General features: G+C 45.7%; 1 pseudogene; it reads right to left on the bottom strand.

Moving 5' to 3' along the window:
• Window positions 1-8,230: 8,230 nt before the first annotated feature.
• LOC123084416 (uncharacterized) lies at window positions 8,231-8,861 on the bottom strand (annotated as a pseudogene).
• Between the last annotated feature and the right edge of the window lie 1,336 nt (window positions 8,862-10,197).

The following is a 10,197-nucleotide window of genomic DNA, read 5'->3' as shown; positions in this document are numbered from 1 at the left end:
GTGTATTTTCTCGACAGGTGTTGACAATTTCTTTGAGAAAGGCCGATTTGAACTCATCTTGAGCGGCACCATAAACAACAACCAAACTCCAAATGAAGTTATCGGCTTTATTTCGAAGGTTGAATTTGATGTGGTACTCCCCCTTCGACGTGGAAAGAAGTTCCAAGTAGGTGGAGTGTATTCCTAACAGGATACCCCCAGACCTCCCAGAAGGCGGTAAAATATGCCATTCGTAATCTTTGCCACATGAAAAATGGTCTAGATCACGTGTAGGAAAGTCACGCCTACCACACTCAGAGATTGCCACAAAGTCAAGAGAATAATCCCTAACACAATCAGAAATATGTTTATATTTAGCCAAGTCACCAAGACCTCTGCTATTCAAAAACATTCCTTTCATGATGAACCTTTTTTGTATTTGGAGACTTTTGCCTTCTTATTTGGGCGTCCCTTTTTATTACCTAAATTAGATTTGTTCTTACGTACCGACGCGACAAGCTCACATAGCATAGTGTCGCGCGTGGTATCTTCCAAGTCTACCTCAGTTGCATCTTTGACCAGATGAGAGAGAAGTCTGCCTTCATGATTGGCATCCGACTCCTCTTCTTCCTCATCTGATGCTAAGGGATCCACAAGAATATGCGACTTAGGAGCAACCGTAAGCCGGTCGAACTCCACTTGCTTAAGAGCCTTAACAGAGAAGTCAATTGCAGATTCATTTCTACCTAATGAAATACCAAGACTAGTAATGTTTGAAGAGACTTTGGCATTATCAAAAGAGAGAAAAGATTTGCTAGGAGACGTACCATCAAAGTCGAGATTCCGCGAAGCATTTCTACGCATGGCCTTCCGCATGGAGTCCTCATCCGTAGCGGAAGCCCCATCAGTGCCAACTGGATGACGCCCACTACGTCTGAGATGTGTTGTCATCGTCTCGGTTTGAGCCAGCATCCCGGAGGCCCTGAATGGTGGAGTAGAGGGCTCCGGCGTAAGAGAAGCGGACGGGGGTGGGGGGGGGGTGGGGTGGCAGCCTACCCCCCTCCACATCGATCGCCGAAGGGGTCTCCCCCCCGCCCGGCGAAGAAGGCGCAAAGGACAGCGCCCGTAGCTCCGCCAGCGCGAGGTCGTGATCCGCTCTCACCGCCGAGAAGAAAATCACTCCCCGACGACAAGTAGGTCGTTGCGAAGCCGAGGTCGGAGTCGTCACCTGGTCGTTATCTTCCACTCTCGGTGTTCCTATCTCCTGAGACGCTGAAGGGCTGTCGTCCCGAAGCCGCACCTCCGGTACAGCCGGTGCAGCAGCCAACAGTGGCGGCGACACAGACGTACGAGACGGCGGGGTAGTGTTCCTTGGCTTGAAGCGCTCCAGTTCAGACAACCGGTCTCCCGTCGGCATCGAACTCAGTGTAGACTGTAACACCGGTTCAGGAGAAGTGCGCCTGTGGGGGTTCTGCGGCGTGACGGCAATCATTTTCTCCACCGCCGCCGGCCTAGGAGGTGCAACAGGAGGAGCAGTGGTAGCGGACGTAGTCTGCATCGGAACGACCCCTCCCGAAGTTGAGGTAGCCGCCGAGTGGGTGGACGTCGAGGACGCTTTCGGCCTCTTGCTCATGTCATTGGCCCTGGACGTATCCTCTCTATCATGTCCCTTGTCACCCTCAAAGTCATCGTCATGCTCCCAAACACGTGGCACGAAGTCATCATCTACACATGCCCCCAAACGGTCTGCCCCCAAACGGTCTGCCCGGCATATGTCCGGTCACTGTTTGGTTTGGATAGAAAACAACCACCTAATTAGACCTCGCAAATCTGACTAAAATGTCTGGGCTGACCGGCACTCCTCATACCCGTCTCATATCTGGGGAAGACATGGGGACATACAGACGCGCCCGTCATGTCGGTTTCGACAAGCCGGACCCATCCCAAATCCTCTCAAAATTGGAAGTCCATCACTTCGATGTCACTCGTCCCGCCTCCGTCCTCCATTTCCCACCTCCGCACAGCCACCCACTCCCTACCTTGCTCACTCGTCTACGTAGTCATCTTCATCCACCGTTGCTGATGTCGTTGTCAACAAGCTTGTCTACCACCATTGGCACGGATGATGTGTCGGCGGAATCGGTTAGGCTCCCCAACGTGGCGAATCCTTGCAAGGCGGAGAACCTTCCCCGGAAGGACCACCGCCGGAGGCAGCGCAAGCATGAAGCGGCGGAGATGGTCGGTAATGAGGACATGGACTTTGGCGCAAGCGGTGTGGCGACACAAACCGATCCGTCCGTGAAGCCAAGAGGTCCACCTTCACACAATTTAAAGATGTTTTGTTGTGTGATAGTTGACTGAACACTAGCATGATCCGATTGTGAAACCGAGCAACAAGACAAGAAATATTGAGAAAAAGTTTGCCTCTCGCAGGTGTGTGCGTCTTGGGTGTATGAAATGGTTATCCGTGTGTGAAACTAGCACTCTGAAGTGGCCTTAAAATGCCAAAGCAACTCCAACGCGGCGACCCACCGCGCGCGTCTGTTTCGGTCGGCGCGGACAGAGAAGTCAGCCCAACGCGCCGACCCAACATGCGCGTCCATTTGGGTCGGCTCGGACAGAAAAGTCAGCCCAACGTGCCAATCTAAACGGATGCGCGTCCTCTTTTCGTCCGCCTGCCGACCCATTCCCTGCCTAATTTTGCTCATTTGCGTCAGTGCACGGACGCGTGCGGCGCCCGCCTACTCCTCCCAATGGCCCGCTAGTCAGTGGCATATTGGCCATCATCTCCCACCCCATATCGACCGCAACCCCCGCCCCACTCCGCCGCGTCGCTGCCGCCGCCCATTTCCGGTGTCTCTGCCAGCAGCCAGTGCCGACACACCTCCCCCCAACGCCTCCACCTCCTACGTCACCGCCACCACCATCTCGCCGCCGAGGCACCGAAGCTTCCCACCCCCACCTCCCGACGCCACCGCGAGCAGGAAGCCACGTCGCCGCCCCGGCCAGCTACTTAGTCCTAACGCCGGCATGCTCGTTGGACGCCTCCAGGCCAGCCACCTGGTCCAAGGGAGGCGCGCATCTCTTCGCCGGCCAGCTCCTTCGTCGATGCTACAAATTGTTCGACAGTTTTATTACAGAAAGCCGACTGAATCCAACCGGCTTTAGTGTACCCGACACTGTATTATTTCTGAAAAATTTCAAATCTGCGTATTATTTCTCAAATTAATGAATAATAATGTAGTATTTTAAAAAATTAGCCCTCGGCCAGGAGCGCCCTTTGCTTCAATGCTTCCTCGCAATCAACCTTAAAGTAGCCGAGGAGGCCACACTTATGACACCTCACTTTTCTGATGTTAAACTTTCTCCTCGGTGGTGGTTCAGCCTCGACGTCAGAGTCGTCGTGCGAGTCGGTGAAGTTCTTTCTCGCCAAACATTGCTTCCCCTTCTTCTTGCTGCTGCTTCTGGACCTGCCATGCTTTTCTTTCGACGGGGCGATCCATTGCGCATTTGTGAGCATCATAAGCTCATCGTTCCTCCCATCCCCAACACTGTACCGCATCCACTCATCGTGAGCCTTATAGTTTCCGATGAGATCGTCAATGGAGAGGGTCGCGAGATCGACACATTACTCGATTGCCGTGACAATTTGCAAATACCAGGGAGGGGCCGCACGCAAGAACCGACGGACAACCGAGGCCTCCGTGAGATTTTCTCCAAGCGTGCGAGTCCGATTGACGAGAGTAGCTACCCCTGAAGCGAATGCGTCCACGGACTCATCGTCGCCCATCACCAAAGTCTCATAGTTACTTAGGAGAGTTTGGAGATTGGCTTGCTTGATGCGGGTGTGTCCCTCGAACATGAGCTTCAAGGTATCCCATCACTAGTAGAAAGCAGGGCTTTGCTTCAGGTCGGGCCAGCCCATTAGTCCCGGTTCAGTCACGAACCGGGACCTATGCCTCCAAAGGTCCCGGTTCATGAGGCCAGGGGGGCCGGTCGGGCCTCGTGGGGCATTGCTCCCGGTTCGTCTGGCCCCTTTGGTCACGGTTCTAGGCACGAACCGGACCAATGTGCCTCGCTCCTGGCCCACCATCATTGGTCCCGGTTGGTGGCTTGAACCGGGACCAAAGGGTGTCCTTTAGTCCCGGTTCTAGCCACGAACCGGGACCAATGAGATGCCTATATATACCACCTCGCCCGCGAGCAGAGCACTCCACTGCTCTATTTTTCTGGCCGGCCGTTGGAGAGCTTTGTGGTGCTATAGCTAACCTCCTATGCACATGAGGTGTTTGATGAAATGCCCGAGACACACTTAAGCTTTCTCCTCTCGAAGCTCCTTGTCCAAGATCCATTTTCCTCGAGATTTGTCTAGGTCTGGCGGTCCGTGCTATCCCGTCCCCGTCCTCACTGCCGTTGATCGCCCGTGCCGATCACGTCGCCTGCACCACCGTGGTGAGCCTCTTGATCTTATCTTCTTTCTAAAATAAAAAAAGTTCTTACTTGTATGATTTAGATAGATACTTGTGTAGTTTTCTTACGTATTATTGTTTGATATTATATAGTGCGATGGTTTTGGTATCCGCCTCCGTCGGCCCTCGTCTGTCTATGATTCAGATGTGGTATATATATTTTCTTTTATAACTATTAGTTTCATTTAGTGTTTATGACAATTATGCCGAGCAACGTGACATAGATTTTTTTATCTATAAGGTATGTGAACCGGAAATTCTAACCGACCCTATTGTCGAGAGGTTAAATTTAGTTGAAGAAGAAAACAATTACTTGAAGGAAAAATTGAAAAAATTTGAGGAGGAGAAGATGATATTGGAGTTTCATGTTGCGGATGTCGTCGATGATCACAAGATCAAGATGGATGCAATGCACTTGAAGATTAGAAAGATTAGAAAATATGCCATTCATATTGAGACTTGGTATCATTATGTCGTTGGATCAATTGTTACCTTGGTTGCGGTTATGACCATACTTCTTGTTGCATTGAAATCTTTTACATAGTTTCAATGTATGGTTTAATTAGATGCTTTGGAGAGCTATATGTTGTTCAATGAGAACTATGTATGTACTTTGGTTTTAATGTGATGATGAACTTCTATTAATTTGGTCACTTATCTATTCATGATGTACGCAGATGAACCGACAATGGATGTATAGTAACAGATGCACCTCCGAGTACATTAAGGGCGTGAATAATTTTCTCGGAGTGGCTGAGGCAAACAAGAAGAATGGTTTTATGTGTTGTCCATGCCCTATATGTGGGAATACGAGGTCTTACTCTGACTTGAAAACCCTTCACACCCACCTTCTTTATAAGGGTTTCATGCCACACTATAATGTTAAGACCAAGCACGGAGAAAGAGGGGTTATGATGGAAGACAGCAAAGAAGAAGAAGATGATGACAACTATGTGCCCCCTGAATACGGTGATGTTGCAATGGGGGAAGCTGAAGATAAAGAGGAACCAAACGATGTGCCCGATGATGATCTTCGCCGGGTCATTGTTGATGCAAAGAGACAGTGCCAAAGTGAAAAGGAGAAGCTGAAGTTCGATTGCATGTTAGAAGATCAGGAAAAAGGGTTGTACCCTGCTACCTCTTGAGCTTGCATTGGTTTTTCCTTGAAGAGGAAAGGGTGATGCAGCAAAGTAGCGTAAGTATTTCCCTCTGTTTTGAGAACCAAGGTATCAATCCAGTAGGAGACGGCGCACAAGTCACCCAATCCCGCACAAACAATCAAGAACCTCGCAACCAACGCGATAAAGGGGTTATCAATCCCTTCACGGTCACTCGCCAAAGTGAGATCTGATAGAGATAATAAAGTAAATATTTTTGGTATTTTTGTTGTATAGATTGGAAAGTAAAGTTTGCAAAATAGTGAACGAGATTCAAAGAGATGCAATATAATGGAAAAGAGACCCGGGGGGCATAGGTTTCACTAGTGGCTTCTCTCGAGATAGCATGTATTAGGGTGGGTGAACAAATTACTGCCGAGCAATTGATAGAAAAGTGCATAATTATGAAGACATCTAAGGCAACATAGGCATCACGTCCGTGTCAAGTAGACCGAAACGATTTTGCATCTACTACTATTACTCCATATATCGACCGCTATCTAGCATGCATATAGAGTATTAAGTTCATAAGAACGGAGTAATGCCATTAAGCAAGATTACATGATGTAGAGGGATAAACTCAGGCAATATGATATAAATCCCATCTTTTTATCCTCGATGGAAACAATACAATACGTGCCTTGCTGCCCCTACTATCACTGGGAAAGGACACCGCAAGATTGAACCCAAAGCTAAGCACTTCTCCTATCGCAAGAAAGATCAATATAGTAGGCCAAACTAAACCGATAATTCGAAGAGACTTGCAAAGATATCAAATCATGCATATAAGAATTAAGAGAAGAACCAAATAATATTCATAGATAATCTTGTTCATAAATCCACAATTCACCGAATCTCGGCAAACACACCATAAAAGAGTATTACATCGAATAGATCTCCAAGAACATCGAGGAGAACTTTGTATTGAGAATCAAGGAGAGACAAGAAGTCATCTAGCTAATAACTATGGACCCGAAGGTCTGTGGTAAACTACGCACGCTCCATCGGAGAGGCAATGTTGTTGATGTAGAAGCCCTCTGTGATCGATTCCCCCTCCGGCAGATCGCCGGAAAAGGCCCCAAGATGGAATCTCATGGGTACAGAAGGTTGCGGCGGTGGAAAAGTGGTTTCGTGCCCCCCCCCCCCGGTGTTTCTAGGGTATAAGAGTATATATAGGTGAAAGAAGTACATCGGTGGAGCTACAAGGGGCCCACGAGGGTGGGGGTGCGCCTACCCCCGTTGGGCGCGCCCTCCTGCCTCGTGGCGTTTTTGACTTCAACTCCAAGTCTTCTGGTTTGCTTTCGATCTAAGAAATATCATTGTGAAGGTTCCATTCCGTTTGGACTCCATTTGGTATTCCTTTTCTGCAAAACTCTAAAATAGGCAAAAAAACAGAAACTGGCACTGGGCCTCCGGTTAATAGGTTAGTCCCAAAAACAATATAAAAGAGCATATTAAAGCCCATTAAACATCCAAAATAGATAATATAATAGCATGGAACAATCAAAAATTATAGATACGTTGGAGACGTGTCAAGCATCCCCAAGCTTAATTCCTGGTCGTCCTCGAGTAGGTAAATGATAAAAACAATATTTTTGATGTGGAATGCTACCTAACATATTTATCAGTGTAATTTCTTTATTGTGGCATGAATGTTCAGATCCGAAAGATTCAAGACGAAAGTTTAATATTGATATAAGAATAATAATACTTCGAGCATACTAACAAATCAATCATGTTTTCTCAAAATAACATGGCCAAACAAAGTTATCCCTACAAAATTTCTGAAACTAGTACACCATGCATGTTTGCACTAATGATTTACATTTAGATCTTCTGGCTTGCAGATATCTCAATGCAGGATTTGCTGGTGATATATGACAAGGCGGAAAGGCGTATTGGATGGGTCAGTAAAAGTTGTCCTACTCCAGAAATACCATCAACCCACATTCTCTGAGCGTCCTCGCATTCTTACATCTTATCAACATCCTCAGATTGTGTGGTAGATGTTTTCTGAAATGTAATTGTGTGCTATCTTCTCATGTCAAGACTCACCTGGTGACTATTATTCATTGAATCGAAATCAAAGTGCTATTTCAAAAGTATGTTTGTACTTAACATTGATGTACTGTATCCCTAAACCCTTAACTTCCGAAATATCATCAATCTGTGTACTCCTGAACGTCCTCGCCTTGTTATAGCTTATCAATCATCAGATTGTATGGTAGATCTTTGAAATCTGAATGTGTGCTACGTTGACATCATGGCGCGGCTAACCTGGAGACTATTATTAATTGAATGGAAATCAAATTGCTATTTCAAAAGTATGTTTGTATCTATCTATCTATTATTATTCATTAAATTTAGAGCTAACAAAAGAAAAGAGTTACCCTATAAATTCTCACAAAAAGTGAACATCTAACCATTCATTTTGGAAAAACTCGCGGAAAATTGATACACTTTTTGGAAATTGCTGACATGTGCCATCAACACTGCAAAAATACTTATATTTCATAAGACGAGATGGGATTACAATTAATGCCACAATTTTTTTTATTTTTATTTGAAATAGTAAAATTCATGTCACTAAAATATGTTATCTCCCCGATACAAACAAACATTAAATTAATCACTAGCATCATATGGTGCTAGCAAGGCATAGTTGAGATTGACCAACATGACCAGCTCAACATTTTCATTGACCAACGCCTCTGCCCCTGGCATATCTCTCTCAAGTTCAGACCCGCAGTTCTCGGCAGGCAGGACCGCCCTCTCCACACAACGAGGTAGCTCAAAGGACTGTAGACCACCAAGCCGACCATTGCATCCATGGTAGTCCCTGATCATGGCATCACATATGTTGAGGATTCTTACCATGACATCATAGTCCAACTTGCAGAAACTGAGGGCGCGCATCCACTGTACCCTTCGTGGAATTTTGTAGCATTTTCTCGACCTTACTGCTGGCAGTAGGGATGCGGCCTTTTAGGATGTCGATGGCGATGAGTACTAGGTTATTGTGGTCCTTAGCCTTGAAGCTCCGATTGTCTGACCGGAGGGTCGACAAGCAAAATTCATGCGTGACATTATCGAGGTTGAAGCTGTAGCTCGAGGCATTCTTGCATGCTTCCACCATGGGGTCGGTCTCCTTGGGCTTGCCACTGCCAATATCATTGGCTTGGGCTGTGATGGCCATGGAAAGGAGCATGGAAATGATGGCGTACAAGGCAATGGGGGTTGTCGACATTGTTGCCATTGTGGCAAAGATACCAAGAAGCCTCGGACTATATTGAAGCCAAAAGAGGTGGAGATAAATGGATATAGAAGGATGTGTATGGCACAGATGGATAGATGTTGGTTTACACTAGGGATGGATGATGGATAGATGTTGGTTTACACTAGGTTGGGATTTATTTATAATACATGCAACGGGGTTTCATAAATGTAGAATGCTCATTCTTGATATCCTAGTATTAATGCTCATGGATCTGCATATTAATTTTCAATCTATGCACATATATGTATGTATTACTGCTCTTTTTGGATATCCTAGTATTCATGCCCTCTCTATTCACACATACGCTGATTCATTTTACATCATCACACATATTTAGAATTTTACATACATCTAACTTACATAGATTTATTAATGCAACACGTCTATCTTGATCATGGATATCCAAATGATTATTGCCAACTGAACTCATTTTGGATATCCCCATATTTAACATGTCGAATTTGCATTGTTGTGTTTGTCGCTTATAAGTCAAATCACTTAATGTCTTGCTACCCTTTGACTCCAAAGTGGTCCCCTCAAAACAGAAGACACCCAACTGACACTCGGAGATCGCCACCGCCTCAAGAGGAGGCTTACCATCATAGGATGCAGACACAACCTGGAAACACTGTGAATCTATATCTATATCTATGTATATACCTAATATTGAAAGATGAAGGCTTTCATATAGTTCTCCATCCGTCACCCCCATTATAGCCATTGATTTTATGTTAACCATAAAGATTGATGGCTAAGATTTAAAATTAGATCTACATAAACTTCTTATATCTTATATTTACTAATTGGAGGCACCATTAGAGCTCTCACGTTAATCCTAGAAGGTAACAATATTTAGCCATTGATTTGATTTAGAAACAAACAGAAGCCGTTCGATCTTCATAACGACGTGTTAAGGCCAACGTGATATATAAGTTAAAAAAAAAGAACCATAACAAGCGCTCTAGCAATTATCTGTACGCTCAAAAGAAAAGGGGATACGTACACATCAAAAAACAAGGAGTCCGATTCTCAAAAAAAAAAGGAGCCCCCCTATGCTACGATGTTTCCTTTGGCAGATGCTACAAATCGTACGTGGTATAAGTCCAGTGTCCCCTAAACAAATCCCAATATGATAAGTTAAAAAAACGTCCACTTTAGCAGGTATCTGCATGCAAGTTAGAGAGTTCATATGTGCCACGTTTCCTTGGAAGATATGTGTCCATTACAAAAAGTCACGTGTACAAAAAAAATATGGCAAGGAAACGTGTAGGGTCATTCGAATGTTGTTCAAAGAAAAAAAAACATGCATAGTTTT

The sequence above is a fragment of the Triticum aestivum genome, chromosome 4A, assembly GCF_018294505.1.
Source record: "Triticum aestivum cultivar Chinese Spring chromosome 4A, IWGSC CS RefSeq v2.1, whole genome shotgun sequence".
NCBI classification, from domain to species: Eukaryota; Viridiplantae; Streptophyta; class Magnoliopsida; order Poales; family Poaceae; genus Triticum; species Triticum aestivum.
This window is presented reverse-complemented; position numbering and strand designations above follow the sequence as displayed.